The sequence below is a fragment of the Amborella trichopoda genome, chromosome 9 (genome assembly GCF_054954075.1).
Source record: "Amborella trichopoda isolate Santa Cruz 75 chromosome 9, AtrichopodaSantaCruz75HAP2 v2.0, whole genome shotgun sequence".
Taxonomy (NCBI): Eukaryota; Viridiplantae; Streptophyta; class Magnoliopsida; order Amborellales; family Amborellaceae; genus Amborella; species Amborella trichopoda.
The window spans coordinates 50,715,851-50,739,701 of NC_142344.1; the positions used below are offsets into that span (position 1 = coordinate 50,715,851).

Below are 23,851 nucleotides of genomic sequence, written 5' to 3' on the forward strand. Positions count from 1 at the left end.
GACCCTTCCGAGACTCCAGAGCTAAAACCTATAAAAATCATCAACGAGATTAGGGGAACGTGGGCGATTGGGCGAATGTCAACGAAAACTGAAAAGATTTTTAACATTCAAAAAATTTAAGAAGATAAAGTACAATATAACTTATTCTTTTAATAACCTATAATATAATCAAATATTAATCATATGGATCATATTATACTTTACCATAGCTTAATTGCTATTTAATTTGTCAAATAAAGAAAATGATATGTATACAATGAGACTATTTATTTTTTACAAAAAGAAGTCACAATCATTACTGACCATTAGATTCAAAATCAAGTGGTTGAGGATATATCATTGGGGACAAAATCCATAATAAAATTTCTCAACTATTGTGACATAAGGGGTGTTATTATATACAATCTTTCGCATATAGAATTAGAGCTAGTGGACAAAGTGGTTATGTGTAACCAGAGCCTTATGTGATCGTCACATACCAACGAAACTGACGGATAAGTTTTATAGACAGCTGTGAGACCAGTTTTTCTTTATGGAGCAGAATGTTGGAAGGTCAAGAAACCATATACTCATTGGATACGCATAGCTGAGATGAGGATGTTGAGATGGATGAGTGACAAGACAATAAGGGACAAAATTTGAAATGAATATATTCGAGAGAACTTAGGTATGACTTCAATACGCGATAAGATGAGAGAAATTAGACTTAGGTGTGGCTTCAATAGGCGATAAGATGAGAAAAAATAGACTTAGGTGGGCTAGTTATGTACAACGCAGATCTAGTATAACAATTATAAGGAGGTGAGAGTTGTTTAAAGTAGAAGGCTCAAAAAGGGTAAGCGGCAGAACTAAAAAGATATGGTTAGAAATAGTAAGAAAAGATATGGGGATTTATGGTCACACTAAGGATATAGCCCTTCATAGAACAAAATAGCATATCTGAATTTGTGTAACTAATTTCACACAGTTAGGAAAAAGCTCTAATGGTGATTATTGTGTACCTTAAATGGAAAAATGGCCATGGGGGGATGGAGCTCAAAAGATTGTACCTTATCAATTTCCCCTCGATGATAAATCTAGATCGTCTACGGGGGTAACAATAAAATCTAGGGTTTTACTGACTCAAAACTTTCTTTCAAAGTTGTTCAAGGTATATAAGAGATGATATGAAATCTTGAAAATTTTCCCAACCGAGTGCTGTTACTTGGTGGAGCACCATATATAGGCTGAGGCTCTCAACAATCAAAGTAAAGCGCACCTTCAAATAGGGTCGAGAACTGTAGTTTCAAAACTAAAAATCTTTGTGATGGCTTTAAAATATATTTTCATAGTTAATTATAAAATTTAAAGCAAATGCTTAAATCCTTTCCCCATTAATAGTGCTGCTTGCATACGAATGCATCCGTAGCTGTAGAGGTAAGGTGCACCTTCAATTTTTATCATGATATATAATTTTGATATCAAACGTTTTTAGGATTATTTCCAAATTTTATTTTTATATTTCTTTATAAAATTTTAAATTTTAAAAATAGTTAAAATCAAGTAGATCTATAAACATATGAAAATCTTAAAAATAGACGTTGTAGATAATATGTTGTAAAATGCACTATTTCTGAGACTTAAAATCTTTGTATTGTTCATGGTCATACATCTCGATGCCGAGATGATCAATTAAAGGGTTTTTCAACATTAAAGCTACCTTTTTCGATGGATTTTTGAGGTGCATCCGTAGTTTTACATTATAAGGTTGCAATCTTTATATAAACTTTTTCCATCCATTAATTCCATGTTTCTACTTCTTCTTCTTTTTGGTTGGGTTTTACACGTTTGAGAAAAATATTGCTACTAAACGGAGGAGGCAGGAGGGTCAAGAAAAGTATTTTGCATCTAAAGGCTTCATTTATTAAGGCACCACCATGTTATTCCCTGTAAGGGAAAAGTCGATAGAACCTAGGCTCTAAACAATCAAATTAGAGCCTATCTCAAAAAATTCGTTGGAAGATGTTATTTTGATGCCCAAATATCTTCAACTTGATCATCTCAACATCAAGATGCCTGGACATGAGAAAAAAATAGATTTCAAGTTTTGGAAATAGTATATTTTGTAACATATTTTTGGACTGTCAATTTTCAAGATATTTTGAAACATTAAATTTTATAAATAAATGTCAAAATATATCTTAAGGCTATCACAGAGCTTTCCAATATTGATATTACATTTCTCAAGACTATTTGAAGTAGGATCTAATTTGATTGTTCAAAATCACACCCATAAAGTAAAGAATAAAATAACAACATCAAAATCAAAGAAAGATATAACAACTAGCACAAATCAAATGAGGATTTTCCCCAAATATTTGAACGGAAATTACATGTGAAACAATTGCAAGAAGACCCTTCTTTACAAGTGAAACAATTGCAAGATGACCCTTCTTTTCTAATTCATCATGCCATCCACCAACACAACCTGGCAATAAGGTTTTTCCCAAATACTTGTTCTGTTTTTTTTTGAGGTAAAGTCTTTCACTGATATTACCAAGGAGTTTTCAGACTGGGCCATGTATAAAAGAAACTACCTTCATCAACAATCTCATTGAATCCAAGATGAGAGGGAACAAAGCATTAGCCACCGGCATGGCTCCATTGTTGCTCTTCTTCTCCTCCATGCCCATTTGCCAAGCACAGCTAGGCCTAGGTGAACCAAAAGTGAGCTGCTTTGATTTCTACTTACATGACGTCCTTGTCGTAGAGAAGCCTATGGCAGTGACCGTGGCCAAAGCCAACATGAAAAATGCCTCGGCCACTCTCATTGGTGAGGTCGTCGTTGTTGACGACCCCTTGACCGAAGGACCGGAGCTCACATCCAGGGTTATTGGTCAGGCACAAGGTCTGTATGCTTTTACATCCCAAACTGAGCTCAGTATGTTCGAGTCCCACCACTTAGTATTCACAGATGGCAAGTTCAAAGGTAGCACTCTCATTGTGATGGGGAGGAATCTAGTTCCGCTTAAGGTGAGGGAGTTGTCAATTATTGGAGGTACCGGAGCCTTCCGTTGGGTCGTGGTTAGGGTCTTAAACAAACCTACTCCATCGATACAACAACTCTGAATGCTATACTGCACTACAATGTAACCGTTATCCACTACTGAGGAAATGTCATTCATGTATCGTTTTAGAATGATTCTATGACTGATGAAATTTCCATGAGCTGTTTTTTTTTAAATAAAATTTCCTTGTGTTGTTTCTCCTTTACAAAGCTCTTGTTTGAGAGTGCCATGCTAATATGTATGGACGGGCATAGGGTGTACACATATCAAGGTTCGTGAATGTTTGATGAAGAATAATTGAGTCATTGAGTGTGCTGGACTTTTATGCCATTAAAGGCCTTACGAAAGCATGTAATCAACATCTGATATGCCTTAACAAACAACGTTAGTGGGGGAATGATTCAGAAAGACCAAGAGAATATGGTCTTGAGGGACCAAGGGAATATGATCTTGAGGGACAAAGGGAGGGACCGAGATAGGCAAATGCTATTTGCCGATACTCAGATTTCGCTTGACGTGCTAGGTCAATCCAGTTGGAAAACCCCTATTACCAGGGCACCGATGAAGATTTATGGGTTATCCTTTGATGAGGTCGGAGTTGCCCATCTTTCAAAGATCTGAGCTAGATCATTGATCAGTACACCATTAGAGGAGGAGACCCAGTGTGAGGTGTAGTAAGTCCGTTTGAGGTAATTTTCTATTATCTCTCTTTGTGGTTGGCTAGATTTTATTTCTCATAAGCATTGTTTTGGTTGTATTTATTGAATAAATGATGTTGTAATTAATAGCAGCATGTCAGAACTACTTTTGGTTATTTATTTGTTTATTTCAATAGAGTTTTATTGTATTTGGACATTTGTAAGTGTTCTAGTCGGTGAGAAGAAAAAAAATTAAAAACTATATACATTGTGCTAGATCACCTTGTCTAACTTTCTTTGGTATCAGAGTGAGGTGTCATGCTACCATATCTCTTTCGTTTCACTATTTTTATGAGTTAAAAGCCAGATATTTGAAAGACAATGGCTTTGTTGTCCAATGGGAAACCTCTGAAATGATTACTGGCATGATTCCTATACCGCAAATGTCCTCTGTAGAATAGGGTTTTCTCTCTTGTTTTGGAGCACTGATATGAATAAGAAGAATAGGTATTTCTCTAATATATACCGCAATGATACGTATGTTTTTTAGAGTAGGATCTTCTTACAAAATTTCGGTAGGAGATTACGGGGAATTGAGTGTTATGGACTCATCATTATGAGGTGTCAATTCTAAACCTACAAAATTCAGGAACTGTACATTGAATTCTATGAAATTCTCCACCGTGCAAATAGTTTTATTTCTTAGTAATATTTGACTGTAATTCATCAAATTGAGTTTACTTTAAAAAAAAGATAATTTTATGAAGAAATCTCTTGTGGTTTGAAAGATATGATCCTTTTATTGAAGTATGAGCAAGTGTTGTTTTCTACAACGAAAACTGTTTCAGTGATATGAATGTCATGATTTTATTTCTATTCTTAACATAATGTTTTGAGGTCCACACTGAGTTTGTAAGTTGCTATTTTGAGTCTACTATCTAAAATTAATTATTTGAGAGAGAAATATCCATGGGAAAGAAAGAAAAATATTTCTTTATTAGAAAAAGGTCATCCTGAATTTCTGCGGTTTGGTATGTTTGATTGAGATGTAAATATCCATATTTGACAAGTCTACTTAACAAAGGGATATGAGGCTTGCAGAAAGATAATTACTACCCTTTTGTGTCTACTTTTGAATAAAAAAAGTTTAAAAGGGAAACTCCAAGTGGATAGAGAGAAAATATAATTTTACAAGACAGTATTTATTTTAGAATTCTGCAGTATAACATATTTTATGACATGAATGTTACTTATTTAATTCCATGTAGAAAAATGCTATTTGGGATTCACACCATAATGTTTAGTTTTAGTTTTGAGTCTAGTTTGCAATAAAAATGGTCTCAGGAAAAAATATTTGCTAATTGAGAGAAATAATTATTATATTGTGAGGTGCACAACCTGATTTTGTTCTATGAAAACTGTATTCTGATGTGAATGTCACTAATTAAAAGAGTCATTAGATGGTGTGATTTGGCGATGACACTAAATATTGATTTTGAGTCTGCTTTCATACTCAAAAACTTTCAAAGACAAACTCTTTGTGCGATGAGGGATACCATAAATTTTTCATGGGTTGCTCATCTTCTATTTTGTAGTAAGTCGAAAGATATGACATGTTAAGGTACATCTTTGTACTCCTCATCATAGAAGCCTTTTTAGGACTCGTTCAAGTTTTATAGTGTGCTATGAGTATGATTTATAACAGTAAAACTTCAGAGAGAGGTAATACAATGTAGGAGAGACATGACACTCTATATGAAGGGTGCTCAATCTAGGAACTGTAAAAAACAGTAGAAACACAATACATGTAAAAGCATATTCATAATGACGGGATATGTAAAGAGACGGTGGCTGTATAGAAACTCTAAAGATCGGTAGGGGAATTGAAATTGTGATTTTTGGAGTGATGGCATGAAGAAGAGCATTTCTTCATGGTATAAAAAGGGGAAAATCCAAAGACCTAAAAGATGGACACTTCGATGACCAAGTGATTCTCCATCAGTTGTGTGCTCTCCCAATGCTACTACAATTCGTCAGTACGAAAATCCAAGATCAAGTAAGCCCCGGTACCATACACTACAAGGTATGAAATCTATCCCACATTGCATGGTAAGGTCATATAGAGAAAGAGGATTCATTAATTTATTTATCATCCTTTATGCTTCATTTACATATGTATGTATTGTATGGACATTAGTTGATAGGTACTAAAAAGTTTAAAAGAGCTAGTTTTTTAATACCAAGTGTTTTTGTGCCTCTTTGTGATTGTGTGAACTAATTAAGGTAGTAAAATACATGGAGATGTAGTTTGATCAAGATCTATGGAGCTAAATATCAAACATGAGATATGAATATGACTCAATCAAATATGTAGCACATTGGGAGTGTTTCACTGGAACCCGATATTGTTGACCATCCTCTCGATAATTTATGGTGATATCGTGTGTTGCATATCATGTTAGTTAGACTTGTTTTTCGATGGACTATCTATTTGCATCCATCTTTAAGATGGATGCTTTATACCTCTGGAATGTAGAAATACGGTCCAGCTCGCATGAAACAATTTTCCTTCTTCTATTTTTCTACTTAAAACTTTATATACTATTTCAAATTTTTTATTTGCTAACTGCAAGGTTTGCTGCCTTGGGTGAGTAGACTCAAACGCACCAAAGTTGGTCAGGCCCGACAAGGTGCCAAGCCCGCAAGTCCCTCAACTCGGGGGATATAAAAATTTTGCGTTGTTCATCTGATTTGATCTTCAATCTAATACCTACACCACCAACCCCCCAAGGGGCACATAGACATACACATAGACACAGATATGAGAGGAATAGAAATTTATCAAATTTGTCACAAAGGGATGAACAATTTTATATTTTACTGATATTTTTAATTGAATTCTAAAATACCCAAAAAAAAGCATGGTTCGAGTTGAACTATTATAATATTTTATAATATTATATCATATTATATTTTATATTATATTTTTATTTTTATTTTATTAATTTAATTTATATTGTATAGTATATATTGATTACATATTAATATTATATATTTATTATATATTGATCACTGAAAAAAGTAATGCTTCAGGTGTCTAATCATTTTCTCCGAAACCCAATTTTGCTTATGATTTTTATTTTTTTCTTTTTTTATGTGATAATATAAAAAAACAATACATGTTAATTTTAAACATTTTTACAATTTTTTGGGACTTTTTGAGTTTTTTGGAATTTTTTTACCGAAATTGCATTTTTTTCAAAAAAAATCGGGCACTAATCAGCGATCTAGTTGGAATCGAGTGGACTAACCAGATCGGGCCAGGACCGACTCGTTTTGATCTAGGGACGCACAATAAACTATACCCTTAACTATTTATTTATTTTTATTGCAGTTCCTTTGGCAATTGGACCTAAGTTTCTCAATAGGTTTGTCCCTTCCACATGATACCTAAAACGAATAAAGTATAGGAAGATAAAGTTTGTCTCAACTTGCATGACCCGTCCGAGACTCAAGAGCTAAAACCTATAAAAATCATCAACGAGAATCGGGGAACGTGGGCGATTGGGCGAATGTCAACAAAAACTGAAAAGATTTTTAACATTCAAAAAATTTAAGAAGATAGACTACAATAAAACGTGTTCTTTTAATAACCTATAATATGATCAAATATTAATCATATGGATCATATTATACTTTACCATGGCTTAATAGCTATTTAATTTGTCAAATAAAGAAAATGATATGTATACAATGAGACTATTTATTTTTTACAAAAGGAAGTCACAATCATTACTGACCATTAGATTCGAAATCAAGTGGTTGAGGATATATCATTGCGAACAAAATCCATAATAAAATTTCTCATCTATTGTGACATAAGGGGTGTTATTATATACAATCTTTCGCATATAGAATTAGAGCTAGTGGACAAAGTGGTTATGTATAACCAAAGCCTTATGTGATCGTCACATACCAATGAAGCTGAAGGAGAAGTTTTATAGACAACTGTGAGACCAGTTTTTCTTTGTGGAGTAGAATGTTGGAACGTCAAGCAACAATATACTCATTGGATGAGTGTAGCTGAGATGAGGATGTTGAGATGGATGAGTGACAAGACAAGAAGGGACAAAATTCAAAATGAATATATTCGGGAGAACTTAGGTATAACTTCAATAGGCGATAAGATGAGAGAAATTAGACTTAGGTGTGGCTTCAATAGACGATAAAATGAGAGATAATAGACTTAAGGGGGCTGGTTATGTGCAACACAGACCTAGTATAATAATTATACGGAGGTGAGAGTTGTTTCAAATAGAAGTATAACAATTATAAAGAGGTGAGAGTTGTTTCAAGTAGAATGCTAAAAAAGGATAAGGGGCATAACTAAAAAGATAAGGTTAGAAATAGTAAAAAAAGATATGCGGATTTATGGTCACATTGAGGATATAGCCCTTCATAGAACAAAATAGCAGATCTGAATTTGTATAGCTAATTTCATACAGTTAGGAAAAGGCTCTAATGGTGATTATTGTGTACCTTACATGGAAAAATGGCCATGGGGGAATGGAGCTTAAAAGAATGTACCGTATCAATTTCCCCTCGACGATAAATCTAGATTGTCTACGGAGGCAACAATCAAATCTATGGTTTTACAGACTCAAAACTTTCTTTCAAAGTTGTTCATGGTATATAAGAGATGATATGAAATCTTGAAAATTATCCCAACCGATTGCTGTTACTTGGTGGAGCACCATATATGGGCTGAGGCTCTCAACAATCAAAGTAGAGCGCACCTACAAATAGGGTTGAGAACTGTAGTTTCAATATTAAAAATCTTTCTGATGGCCTTAAAATATATTTTCATATTTAATTATAAAATTTAAAGCTTCAAAAATAGTGTACATCGAACAGATCTATAAAAACTTGAAAATCTTGAAAATTGATGGTCCAAAAATGCGTTACAATATGCACTATTTCCACAATTTGAAATCCGTTTTTTTCTGATTTCCATGCATCTTGATGCCGAGATGATCAAATTGATGATATTTGGGCATCAAAACAACCTTTTCTAGTGAAAGTTTTGAGGGGGGGCTTTAATTTGATTGTTTGGAGCCTCGGCATTATATAAACTTTTTCCTTATTTTATTTGAGCAGTTTACAAGGTCTCCTGAGACTATAAAATTTTTCCTTATTTTTATTTGATCATTTTACAAGGTCTCCTGGGACTACAAACTTTTTCCTTATTTTTATTTCAGCATTTTACAAGGTCTCCTGGGACCACCATATGCGTGGCCTTATTTTATTCATGCAAAGTCCTCATTAAGGTCAACCTAATAAAACTGTGAGGACAGTGGGGATTGTCTCTCTGCAACTCAGTTCAAGATATATGAAAGATGAGAGGAGCACCGACCATGGCATTCGCCTTGTTGCTGCTTTTCTTCATGGACATAGCCACCTCCATGTCAGATGACTGGAGAGAGAGGCAAGGCATAGGCCAACCCAAGGTGAGCCACCTCCACTTCTACTTCCAAGGAGTGCTCACCGGACCAAACCCCACATCCGTACTCGTGGCCGAATTGAATAGCACCCAGGCCTCACCCACTAGCTTCGGTAGCATCTACGTGCATGACGACCTACTAACAGAAGGCCCCAACCTCACTTCGAAGCTGATCGGCACGGTACAGGGAATTGAAGTAGTTTCTTCTCAGACAGAGTTAAGCGTCACCATGGCCCTCAACTTTGTGTTCACGGATGGCGAATTCAATGGAAGCACGCTCACGGTGGTCGGAAGGAACCCGATACTGCAGGATGTGAGGGAGATGTCTGTGGTGGGTGGAAATGGAGCTTTCAGACTGGCTCAGGGCTATGCACAACTCCGGACTATTTTGTTGGCCACCGGCTCATTGACTGTGGAGTATAATGTCACTGTGATCCATTACTAACTTCTTATTTCACTGGTGTTGTCAGCTATGGCGCAAATTCTTTTTGGAGAGAATAACAAATTCAGCATGTATGAGATAAAAAGGATTGTTGTTTACCAATTTTGGTAAAATTTATCAATTAATGTTTTAATATTTGGACAAAAAGACATAGCATCTCATTAAGTTAGCCGTCTTGCCTTTATCATCGTCCGGGTATATCATCATCATTAATTAAATGTTTGGGCCTCGATCGTTTACATATTTTTTTTATTAAGAATTTTTTATTTTTGAGAAATTTACGCTAATATGCCTTAAATTAGTGTAATTAAAGAATTTCATTTCAATTTTCAACTTTCAATTTTACGCGTGTAACTATTAAATCGGGCCTCTATATATAAAGCCAAATGTGAATTGGGATCTTCAAGATCCAAAATCAAACTTAGACTAAAAGATGTTGTTTTGATCTCCAAAATCAAAATCACTGTGATCCATTGCTAGCTTTTTATGATAAAAGGGGTTCTTGTCTACCAATATCTTTCTTCAGATTCATCAATAAATGTTGTAATTTGTGGTGTGGCATTACTTGATTGATGAGAATCGCGATGGATGCAATTTTGCCTCGAAGACATCTTTCTTGAGGGGAATGAAGAAGACGAGGGACCACAAAAAGCCCTTAAATCTTAATCCTCTATGTTCCATAGGACAAAGTCACATCAAGTTAGCCGTGTTGCCTTTTATCATCAGGGAGTCTCATTATCATTTATTGAATATTTGGAGTGCTCGATAGTTTACAATTTTTTTATTAAGGATGTGTTCTTTTTGTTTGAGAAATTTAAGCTACTAACCCCTAAATTAGTGTTGTTAAACCAATTTCCTCAATTATACGTGTATAGCCTTTTTATTTTTTTTATAATGATCATTGCTTTTTCTGTTCGAACGAAGGAATCCATTACATATAATCCAAATTGGATCAAGTTCTATCGTTGATCAGACATTTTTATATGAACAGTACAAAACCGATTTGTACTGTTCATATAAAAATGTCTGATCAACGATAGAACTTGATCCAATTTGGATTATATGTATTGGATTCCTTCGTTCGAACCGAACGGAGTTTGAAGAAGGAGAAGCAGAAGGAACCCTCGACCCGTAACATATAGAGAAAGATTTATTCAACTACATAGTTTGGGCTCCTAGAATATGCCGCATTGTATCGATTTTTTATTAAGGATGCGTTTTTTGGTTTGAAAAATTTAAGCTACTAACCCCTAAATTGGTGTTGTTAAAGAATTTCTTCAATTTAGCGTATATAGCCTTTTTACCTTTTTTTTATTTCAAAAATACCACCATTTTGATTCTTCAAATTGATACATGTGGTACAAATCACCGAGCGTTAACCAATTAAGCACGGTCTCTTTCTTTAGTTTTTTATATATTTGGGACGTGTAGTTATCAATAAGATTCACTATCTAAAAATAAAAAATAAATGACTCTAATAAACTAAAATAACCACGTACCCGTTAAAATTGTTGGGGGCACTTTGGTTATTTTATTTTATAAGAGGGGTTTTTGTAACAGCGTACCCACTGAAAACTACATATGCCCCAGTTTCATCTAAAATGACATGTAAAAAACATCAAAAAAATTATAGCATGTTGTGTACTTTAAACCATCAAAATCACGACTCGACAATAAGAGCTGTGCCAAAAATATTGCTCGCCACTAGATGCCACTTGCCCAATGATAGGATTTTCTCTCTACAGAGTATCTTTAATCTTACATCCCACCCATACATATCCATTAATGGTGCTGTTTGCATACGGATGCATCCGTAGCTGTAGAGGTAAGGTGCACCTTCAAATTTTATCATAATATATAATTTTGATATAAAATGTTTTTAAGATTATTTTAAAATTTTATTTTTATATCTAATTATAAAATTTTAAATTTTAAAAATGATTAAAATCAAGTAGATCTATAGACATATGAAAATCTTAAAAATTGACGGTGCAAATAATATGTTGTAAAATGCACCATTTCTGAAACTTAGAATCTTTGTATTTTTCATGGTCATACATGTCGATGCCGAGATGATCAATTAAAGGGTTTTTCAACATTAAAACTACCTTTTTTGATGGATTTTTGAGCTGCATCCGTAGTTGTACATTATAAGGTTGCATCCTTACATAAACTTTTTCCATCCATTAATTACATGTTTCTACTTCTTCTTCTTTTTAGTTCGGTTTTACACGTTTGAGAAAAATATTGCTAGTAAACGGAGGAGGGCAGGATGGTCAAGACAAGTGTTTTGCATCTAAAGGCTTCAATTAATAAGGCACGACCACATTATTCCCCGTAAGGGAAAAGTCTATAGAACCAAGGCTCTAAACAATCAAATTAAAGCCTATCTCAAAAATTTCGTTGGAAGATGTTGCTTTGATGCCCAAATATCTTCTAATTGATCATCTCAACATCAAGATATCTGGACATGACAAAAAAATAGATTTCAAGTCTTGAAAATAGTATATTTTGTAACGCAGTTTTGGACCTTCAATTTTCAAGATATTTTGAAGCTTTAAACTTTATAAATAAATATGAAAATATATCTTAAGACTATCACATAAATTTCCAATATTGAAATCACATTTCTCAACACTATTTGAAGTAGGCTCTAATTTGATTGTTTAGAGCCTAGGCTATAAGCAAAACCACACACATAAAATAAAGAATATAATAACAACATCAAAATCAAAGAAAGATATAATAACTAGTATATCCCAAATCAAATGAGAGCTTTCCCCAAATATTTGAACGGCAATTCCAAGTGAAACAATTGCAAAAAGACCCTTCTTTTCTAGTTCATCACGCCATCCACCAACATAACCTGGCAATAAGGTTTTTCCCAAATACTTGTTTTGTTTTTTTTTAAGGTAAGGTTTTTCACAGATATTACCGAGTTTTTAGACCGGGCCATGTATAAAAGAAACTACCTTCATCAAACATCTCATTGAATCCAAGATGAGAGGGAACGAAGCATTAGCCACCGGCATGGCCTCATTGTTGCTCTTCTTCTCCTCCATGCCCATTTGCCAAGCACAGCTAGGCCTAGGTGAACCAAAAGTGAGCTGCTTTGATTCCTACTTACATGACCTCCATGTCGCAAAGAAGCCTACGTCAGTGACCGTGGCCAAAGCCAACACGGCAAATGCCTTGCCCACTCTCTTTGGCGAAGTCGTTGTTATTGACGACCCCTTGACCGAAGGACCGAAGCTCACATCCAAGGTTATTGGTCAGGCACAAGGCCTGTATGCTTTCACATCCCAAACTGAGCTCAGTTTGTTCGAGTCCCACAACTTAGTATTCACAGATGGCAAGTTCAAAGGTAGCACTCTCATTGTGATGGGGAGGAATCTAGTTCCGCTTAAGGTGAGGGAGTTGTCGATTATTGGAGGTACCAGAGCCTTCCGCCTGGCTCATGGCTATGGTGTTAAACAAACCTACTCCAACGATACAACAACTCTGAACGCTATAGAGCACTACAATGTAACCGTTATCCACTACTGAGGAAATGTCATTCATGTATCATTTTAGAATGATTCTATGACTGATGAAATTTCCTTGATTTGTTTTTTTTTTAAATAAAATTTTCTTGTGTTGTTTCTCCTTTACAAAGCTCTTGTTTGAGAGTGCTATGCTAATATGTATGGATGGGCATAGGGTGTACACATGTCAAGGTTCGTGAATGTTTGATGATGAATAATTGAGTCATTGAATGTGCTGAACTTTAGTGCCATTAAAGGCCTTACGAAAGCATGTAATCAATATCTGATATACCCGAACAAACAACTTCAGTGGGGGAATGATTCTGAAAGACCAAGAGAATATGGTCTTGAGGGACCGAGGGAATATGATCTTGAGGGATAAAGGGAGGGATCGAGATAGGTAAATGCTTGCCGATACTCAGATTTCGTTTGACGTGCTAGGTCAATCGAGTTGAAAAACCCTATTACCTGGCCACCGATGAAGATTTATGGGTTATCCTTTGATGAGGTCGGAGTTGCCCATCTTTCTAAGATCTGAGCTAGACTATTGATCCGTACACCATTAGAGGAGGAGACCCATTGTGAGGTGTACTAAGTCCGGTTGAGGTAATCCTCTCGTATCTTGCTTTGTGGTTTGCTAGATTTTATTTCTCATAAGCATTGTTTTGGTTTTATTTATTGAATAAATGATGTTGTAATTAATAGCAGCATGTCAGAACTACTTTTGGTTATTTATTTGTTTATTCAATAGAGTTTTATTGTATTTGGACATTTGTAAGTGTTCTAGTCGGTGAAAAGAAAAAAAATTAAAAACTATATACATTATGCTAGATCACCTTGCCTAACTTTCATTGGTATCAAAGTGAGGTTTCATGCTATCATATCTCTTTTGTTTCACTATTTTTATGAGTTAAAAGCCAGACATTTGAAAGACAATGGCTTTGTTGTCCTATGGGAAACCTCTGAAATGATTATTGGCATGATTCCTATGCCGCAAATGTACTCTGCAAAATAGGGTTTCCTGTATTGTTTTGGAGCACTGATATGAATAAGAAGAAGAGATATTTCTCTAATATATACCGCAACGATACTTATGTTTTTTAGAGTAGGATCTTCTTACAAAATTTCAGTAGGAGATTACGGGGAATTGAGTGTTATGGACTCATCATTAAGAGGTGTCAATTCTGAACCTGCAAAATTCAGAAACTGTACATTGAATTCTGTGAAATTTTTCACCATGAAAATAATTTTATTTCTCAGTTATATTTTCCTGTAATTCATCAAATTGAATTTACTTTAAAAAAAAAAAAAAATTTATGAAGATATCACTTGCGGTTTGAAAGATAAGGTCCTTTTATTGAAGTATGAGCAAGTGTTGTTTTCTACAATGAAAACTGTTTCAGTGATATGAATGTCATGATTTTATTTCTATTGTTAACATAATGTTTTGAGGTCCACACTGAGTTCTTAAGGTGCTATTTTGAGTCTACTATCTAAAAATAATTATTTGAGAGAGAAATATCCATGGGAAATAAAGAAAAATATTTCTTTATTGGAAAAAAGTCATCCTGAATTTATGCGGTTTGGTGTGTTTGTTTGAGATGTAAATATCCATTTTTGACAAGTCTACTTAACAATGGGATATGAGGTTCGCAGAAAGATAATTACTGCCCTTTTGTGTCTACTTTTGAATAAAAGAAGTTTAAAAGGGAAACTCCAAGTGGATAGAGAGAAAATATAATTTTACAAGATAGAGTTTATCTTAGAATTCTGCAGTATAACATATTTTACGACATGAATGTCACTTATTTACTTCCATGTAGAAAAATACTATTTGGGATTCACACCATAATGTTTAGTTTTAGTTTTGAGTCTAGTTTGCAACAAAAATGGTCTCAAGAAAAAATATTTGTTAAGGCGCATCTTTGTATTGCTCATAATAGATGCCTTTTTAGGACTCGTTCAAGTTTTATAGTGTGTCATGAGTATGGTTTATAACAGTAAAACTCAGAGAGAGGTAATACAATGTTGGAGAGACATGACACTCTATATGAAGGGTGCTCAATCTGGGAACTGTAAAAAATAGTAGAAACACAATACATGTAAAAGCATATTCATAGTGAAGCGATATGTAAAGAGACAGTGGCTGTATAGAAACTCTAAAGATCGATAAAGAGAATTGAAATTGTGATTTTTGGAGTGATGGCATGAAGAAGAGTGTTTTTTCATGGTATAAAAAGGGGAAAATCCAAAGACCGAAAAGATGGACACTTTGATGACCATGTGATTCTCCATCAGTTGTGTGCTCTCCGAATACTACCAAAATTCGTTAGTAAGAAAATCCAAGATCAAGTAAGCCCCGGTACCATACACTACGAGGTATGAAATCTATCCCACATTGCATGGTAAGGTCATATAAATAAAGAGGATTCATTAATTTATTTATCATTCTTTATGCTTCATTTATAACTTGGCTAGTTTTGTACATATGTATGTATGGTATGGACATTAGTTGATAGGGACTAACAAGTTTAAAAGAGCCAGTTTTTTATTACCAAGTGTTTTTGAGCCTCTTTGTGATTGTATGAACTAATTAAGGTAGTAAAATACATGGAGATGTAGTTTGATCAAGATCTATGGACCTAAATATCAAACATGAGATATGGATATGACTCAATCAAATATGTAGCATATTTGGAGTGTTTCAATGGAACCCGATATTTTTGACCATCCTCTCGATAATTTATGGTGATATGGGGTGTTGCATATGTTGAGGATCTCATGTTAAAGTCTCCAAATATTTGCCGAGAAAATATCTGTATATTTGTTAGATTTTGATAAACAACTTTTAGTCGTGTTTCGTTTTGGATAAAATCGTAAGATAGATTTATGTTTGTTGTCTGTAACATAACTTAATAAATAAGCAAAGGTGTATATGGTAAATTGATTTTGAAGACTGAATACGTTCATTTGAAAGAAGATTGGACCTCTTAAGCAAAAAGACCTAGGTCAATAGTTATAGTTTTGAGAAAACCCCTTAAACTTGCGAGGTCCACTAACTCGTCATAGAAAATCATTCAAACCTTCATGTTATTTTCTAACTATTGCTTGTGAAAATATACCAAATCAAGAGTTATGATAAAAAGGAAAAACATCGAGTCTTGAAAGTATTTTATAAAGATAGGAGAAAGTGTCTTTTGTCTATACTATAGTTTTAAACACCCATATGTCATGACTCATATTTTTTAGTATCGATCATATGTCTTGTGAGTTAGTTTGTTGGAATCATCGATTACCTAATACCATGAACTATAGAGAAGGCCGTCTTGGTAGGCCTCTTTGACACATATTGTGTGGATAAGATAACTTGGTTTGTGTGGTTTACTACCAAGAGATTAGTGTGGTTGAACCTTTATGGTTTAAGAAAGTTTTGCATATGGCAAAACCAACGGGCATTGAGTTTTTTTTTTTTTTCTCATAAGGCTTGTTATACTACTTCATGACATAGGCATGAGAATGCTGAGAAAATACATATTATATGTGTTATAATTGAGTGGGCGCTTCAAAAGTCCCACAATTGTTTCAATTACTTGGATATTCAGATTTACATGCATTCTATTGTAGGAGATCCAGATAAACTCAACATTCCAGTGGGAGTAACTACTGGTGTTTGACGGGCCAGCTGGAACAACATACTATAATTTTTTTCACCCATAGAACTCAAATGTGTGGCACTAGTTGTACGGCCACAAAAGGGAGCAGCTTGATTGAAGAACTCCATTGAGATGCAACCCCATGCAATGAGGGTACATGATGATCTTCAGTGACCACAAGTCCATGATTCGCGACGTGACATGAAAGATGGACTACGATCACACTCGGGATGCTATCCAAGTAGCAAAGAGAAAGAGGCTTCATGACTCTTGCAGGAGCTGCATCCATAAATCCAAACAAAATAAGTAAAGCGTCACCTCAAAGCTTATCTAAAATTGGAGTTTTGGAGTATGAAAACTTTCAAATCAAACATCTTGGTCTTCACCATTATGATGGTGAAAATCAAGACTTCAAGTACTAAAATTAGCATATATATATACTGTAACATTTTATCTAGGCCATCCATTTCATCCTGAAAATAAGTGTTTACAGATCCCCAAGATCTATACCATTTTTTGAACTACAAATTTTATAACCAGTAGTGGAGATAGATTTTAAAACACCCCAAAGTATTTGCCGAATGAGGTTTAGTGGGATGAAGTTTCTATAAGGCCTAGGCTTTATGAAAATAAAATAAAGCCTCGCCTCAAATTCTCATCTGGAAATAACTATGGTGGCTCTAAATTCAATTTTCAACACCAACAATAAAATTTGAAACTTAAAAATTGGTACAAATCTTGCGAATCTATGAACACTTATTTTAGATGGACGGTTTAGATCATTTGTTACAATATATACTATTTTTAAAGCTTGAAATCCTTTTTTTTTTTACAATCATAATGGTCAAGCCGCGATGAATGATATAAAGGTTTTACAATGCTTAAATTGCAATTTTCAATGAGTTATGAGGTGAGGCTTCACTTATTTGAATAGGGTAAAAGCCCTATCAAACCAGTTTCCTTCAAAGTGAGGCTCTATTGTTTTCTCTTTTTTTCCAATAAATCATAGGCGTTATGGAAAGTGCATCTCTTATTTCTATGAGGTTGCTACAAGGCCTAGGCTTTATGAAAACAAAAGAAAGCCTCATCTCAAATCTTCGTCTAGAAAGCACTTTTGGCAACAGAACTGTCCATCGCTTTAAAATCAATTTCCATCACCGACAATGAAATTTGAAACTCGCAAATGATACAAATCTTTCGGATATTTGAACACTTATTTTTATAACAAAATAGACGATCTAGATAATTTTTTACAATATACACTGTTTTTAGAGCTTAAAATCCTATTTTTTTTCACCATCCTAATGTTCAAGCCAAGATAGGACATATAAAGATTTTTTAATAATTTAATTGCAATTTTCAAGCCAAGATACAATATGTAAAGGTTTTTTAACGCTTCAATTGCAATTTTCAATAAGTTATGAGGTGAGGATTACTAATTTTGATAGGGCTACAGCCCTATCAAATCAATTTTTTTTTTTTTGACAAATGTTCGATCTTTTATTAATCTCTAGAAACCAATTATAGAATAAAAAATAACCAAAGAGAGAAGCTCCCCCCCCCCCCCCATTTGCCAATACATCAGCTAAAGAATTAGCTTCACGGGTAAACATGATAAAAAAAAACTGTGACAGAGAGAGAGATATCCATAACCCTAAGCCAAAGTGAACGCAATTCCCAAGGCATCCACTGCTCCCTTTATTACATTCAAGGAGTCGCCTTCGATCAAGGAGTCACCTTCAATCCAAACAGAATCCCTACAATTCATCTCCTTGAAAATTTTCAACCCATGATATACTGCACTTAGTTCAGCCTTATTAGCAGTAGCACAACCAATGGGACCAGCAAAAGAAAAAATAACATTACCTCATCCATTTCTGAGCACCCCACCAATACCTGCAATAACTGGATTACCTAGGGAACTACCATCAAAGTTAAGCTTCAAAGTACCTGCCAACGGTGGTGACCAAAATGAATTGGGACGACAACTCCTACCTCCAAGCATAATGAGAATGCTGAGATTTGCCCCCCCCCCCCCCTCCCTTCCTTAGTGGCTGAAAACCATAACCAAATCATCGATTTAATTACATAACTCATTTTCCTCATTTTTCTTATATATAGGGTGTGGTTTGTAATGAGCCTGGGCTCTAAACAATCAAATTAGAGCCTACCTTCAAATAGCGTTGAGACATGGTTTCCATATTGAAAATCTTTATGATAGCCTTAAAATATATTTTCAGCTTTATTTATAAAGTTTTAAGCTTAAAAAATAGTGTAGATCAACATATCTATGAAAACTTAAAAATCTTGAAAAGTGACTGTTCAAAAATTTGTTACAAAATAAACTATTTCCAAAACTTGAAATCTTTTTTTTTTCCTCATATCCATAGATCTTGATGTCGAGATGATCAATTTGAAGATATTTGGGCATAAAAACAACCTCTTATAGTGAATTTTTTGTGATATACTTCAATTTGATTGTTTAGAGCCTCCCCTCTATATAAACTTTTCCCATATGTAAGGGTACAGTTTGTATGGAGCATAGGCTCTAAACAATCAAATTAGAGCCTACCTTCAAATAGTGTCAAGAAATGTGGATTTAATATTGGAAATCTTTGTGATAGCCTTAAAATATATTTTTATACTTATTTATAAAGTTTAAAGCTTAAAAAATAATGCATATCGATATATCTATGAAAACTTAAAATTTGACGGTCCAAAAATGTATTACAAAATACACTATTTTCATAACTTTCAATGCATTTTTTTCTTATGTCTATGCATCTTGATGTCTAGATGATCAATTTAAAGATATTTGGACATCAAAACAACCATTTTAATGAAATTTTTGTGGTAGGATTAAATTTAGTTATTTAATGCCTCGCTCTAAATATACTTTTCCCTATACATAATCCATATTGCTGTTACTTTTGACCTACATTTGTCGGTACATGTGTCTCTTCCACATTATACGCTACTTCAACCATCTACGACATGTGCCGACCGGCCACTTGGCCCTCTCCATAGGATACGCTTAAAACATATAAAAAATCATCAGCTTAAAATTAGAAGAACCTGGACAATTGGATGAATGTCAATGACATATATTAAAAAAAATTAACATGAAAAAAAAAAGTATATAAATTACTCTAGGGTAACCTACAATATGATCGAATATTATCTTGGATCATATTATACTTTTCCATAATAATTAATTGTCAAAGAAAGAAATTGTCAAGATCACCAAAACTATCACATGCTACTCTAATGACTGCTTAGCTTTAAAGACATTGAACGTTCCAAGCACGATGATCGCACGCTTTCCATTAATTTAGAAAAATGAATATTTCAAGTTCAAAATACGCATAGAAAAACACATCGTGTTGAGTTAGAATAGTTGCAAATGGGTAAAATATTAAATATTTCGTATTTACAGGGTATTCCGATAAATTTCCAATTAATTTATAAGAGAAATATTTTGTGGCCCTTCAAGACCAACGTATCACCATGAACCCGTGATCCATTTTCCAAAAACATATGATATTCTTTTGATAGAAATAACTTATGATTACTTTGATTCATTCTTTAGATCAACCTTAAAATAAAAAAACAAAAAACAAAAAACAAAAAAAAAGCAAAAAAAAAAAAACAAAAAACAAAAAAAAAAAAAAGCAAAAAAAAAGACAAAAAAAAACAAACTAAACTGTTTATGGTGCTAAAAAAAATGTACCATATGAATTTCCCCTCATAACTCTTGATCTTCTATTTGAGCAACAGTCAAATATGGGTGTGGTTTCTATAAGGTTGCATACTTAAACAATCCATTTAAGGCGCACCTCCAAATTTTATCATAGCATATAATTTTGATGTACAAATAGTCTTATCTCATAATCTATTTTCATATCTAATTTTAAAATTTTAAGCACCAAAAATGATTAAAATCAAGTACATCTATAAACATATGAAAATCTTGAAAATAGACGGTCTAGATAATGTGTTGTAAGATGCATCAGTTCTGGGACTCAAAATCCTTTCTTTTTTCATAGTCATACATGAACATCGAGATGATCAATTAGAGGGTTTTTCAATATTTAAACAACCTTTTCCAATGGATTTTTGAGGTGCATCTGTAGTTCTACATTTTAAAGTTGCACGCTTATATAAACCTTTCCCATCAAAAATAGGGCTTGACATAAAACTATTTCTTTCAAAGTTGTTCATAAGATAGATCAAAGATGATATGAAAATATTCAAATAAAAACGAAAATCCACTTGAAATAATTTTAGATAAAAAATTATTCAAGGAAATCATTTATCTTTAGTACAAGGTACTCACAATTAACCTTGACCATTGAAAGTAAAATTAATTTGCTATACTTTTTTTCATTGACCAAGCTCAAACTTCAAAAGTAATTTTCTCGAACTTTGAAGCACACTCGAGCTATCAGATTTTCACATGATTTGGTTGTAAGTATATGTAACCTTATCAAAAGTAAATAGTTTCTTTGTATACAATCCCATTTTAGTCTACCATAAATGGGCCTTTATTTAGTCAACCATCTTACAAGTCTTGTGGACCACCATTTGTGCCCCTATTTTATTTATGCACAGTCCCGGGCTCTATTTAGACCAACCCTATACAAATTGGGGATTATGTAAAGGACATGGAGTATAAAGAGCACGCCTCACCCCTCTGTAACTCAATTCAAGATCTATCTAAGATGAAAGGAGCACCTACAGTGGCGTTGCTACTTTTCTTCTTGGCCATAGCCACCTCCATGTCAGATGACTGGAGAGAGACCGTAGGCATGGGCCAACCCAAGGTGAGTCACCTCCACTTCTACTTCCATGAAGTGGGCAAAGGATCAAACCCCACCCCCATACTCGTGGCCGAAGCAAATAGCACAAAAACGTCACCAACCAGCTTCGGTAGCGTATACGTCGCTGACGACCCACTAACAGAAGGCCCCAACCTCACGTCGAAGCTTATCGGCAGGGCACAGGGAATTCAAGCAGCTTGTTCTAAGACTGAGTTCAGCCTCATCATGGCGCTCAACTTTGTGTTCACGGATGGCGAATTCAACGGAAGCACGCTCACGGTGGTCGGGAGGAACCCTATACTGCAGGATGTGAGGGAGATGTCTGTGGTGGGTGGAAATGGAGTTTTCAGACTGGCTCAGGGCTATGCACAACTCCGGACTATTTTGTTGGCCACCGGCTCATTGACCGTGGAGTATAATGTCACTGTGATCAATTACTAGCTTCTTATTTCACTGGTGTTGTCAGCTATGGCGCAAATTCTATTTGGAGAGAATAACAAATTCAGCATGTATGAGATAAAAGGGATTGTTGTTTACCAATTTTGTTAAAATTTATCAATTAATGTTTTAATATTTGGACAAAAAGACATAGCATCTCATTAAGTTAGCCGTCTTGCCTTTATCATTGTCCGGGTATCTCATCATCATTAATTAAATGTTTGGGCCTCGATCTTTTATATATATTTTTTATTAAGAATTTTTTATTTTTGAGAAATTTACGCTAATATGCCTTAAATTAGTGTAATTAAAGAATTTCATTTCAATTTTCAATTTTCAATTTTACGCGTGTAACTTTGAAATAGGGCCTCTATATATAAAGCCAAATGTGAATTGGGATCTTCAAGATCCAAAATCAAACTTGACTAAAAGATGTTGTTTTGATCTCCAAAATCAAAATAAAATTTGTAACTTCGGATCTTAAAAATCCAAAGAGGGGACAATTTAGGAATAAAAAAAAGGGAGAAAAAAAAAAAAGGTAACTATGTAAAATAAAAAATTATGTGGGTATGTCATTAAGGGTGCAGTTTGTATAGAGCCGAGGCACTCAACAATCAAAGTAGAGCACACCTTCAAATAGTGTCGAGAACATTTTTTCAATACTGGAAAACTTTGTGGCAACCTTAAAATATAGTTTTATCATTAATTATAAAATTTAAAGCATAAAAAATAGTGTAGATCAAGCAGATCTATAAAAATCTTGAAAATTGACTGTCCAAAACTGTGTGACAAGATGCACTATTTCCAAAACTTGAAATCTAATTTTTTCTCATGTCCATGCATGTTGATGTTAAGATGATCAATTTGAAGATATTCGGGAATCAAAACAACCTTTTCTAGTAAAATTTTTAAGGTAGGCTCTAATTTGATTGTTTAGATCCTCGATTTTATATAAACCTTTTCGTTTATTTAATAATACTAAGTATCGAGAAAAATTTCATAAATTTCTCTTTTGTTTTTTTAAATCAATGTTGTTTCTCAAAACCGAATCAAAAAATAAATTCAAGCTCTCGAAACCAGTATGCCTTTGAAGCTACGAAGTACTAGATCTAGAAACAAGTAAGTCGTCACCCTGCATTCGTTGAGTTCAATGGATTTTGCATTCAGCCAAAGGCGTGCGGAAATATTTTCTAGGGAATATTTTCACGTGAATGAATTCCTTTGCGTGAAAAGATGTATGGAGAATAATTAATATAAAAATATTCTCACATCTAATCATATGAACGGATATTTTCACGTAAAATAATTTTTGAAAAATATTTTCACGTAAAACAAACATTCCTTTTTCCATACGTTGTCTAGGACGGTTTGTAACCTCATCTGCTTTATATATGTATACACAGGTGGAATGACTAAATTTACCAAGTCCCATAAAAACAAAGACAAACTACACTACGGTCAAGAGATTGGATTAAATTCAAAAATACCTCTACAATTACAAAAGTATACAAAAATTTTTCCACAGAACTTACAATTGTTCAAACTTAGATACAGACAATTTCTTACTCGAAAATTTTTTAATAAATTCGAATAGACATGCCGTAAGGTACACTATAATCCTTCTCTCTTTTTTTCTTACTATTAGTAAGATTCTGCAGTTGGTCATTTTTCACAAATAAATTTTTTTACATGGTTGTTTATTTTTTTTTTAAATTGCTTGTTTTCTGCTTATTAGAAATAGCTTATTAAACATTAAGAGGTAGTTTTATCAACATACATAACCGATTAG

General features: G+C 34.0%; 1 non-coding gene and 2 pseudogenes across 1 annotated transcript; all 3 read left to right on the forward strand.

Annotated features, from left to right (window-relative positions):
• The first annotated feature begins 9,099 nt into the window (after nt 1–9,099).
• On the forward strand, nt 9,100–9,630 carry LOC148780635 (dirigent protein 22 pseudogene; annotated as a pseudogene).
• Nucleotides 9,631–12,627: 2,997 nt separating this feature from the next.
• Nucleotides 12,628–13,173, forward strand: LOC18436608 (dirigent protein 22). Its single transcript, XR_016041397.1, has one exon. It is a non-coding gene; the product is annotated as a dirigent protein 22 (transcript).
• Nucleotides 13,174–21,453: 8,280 nt separating this feature from the next.
• On the forward strand, nt 21,454–22,160 carry LOC148780636 (dirigent protein 22 pseudogene; annotated as a pseudogene).
• The last annotated feature ends 1,691 nt before the right edge of the window (nt 22,161–23,851 follow it).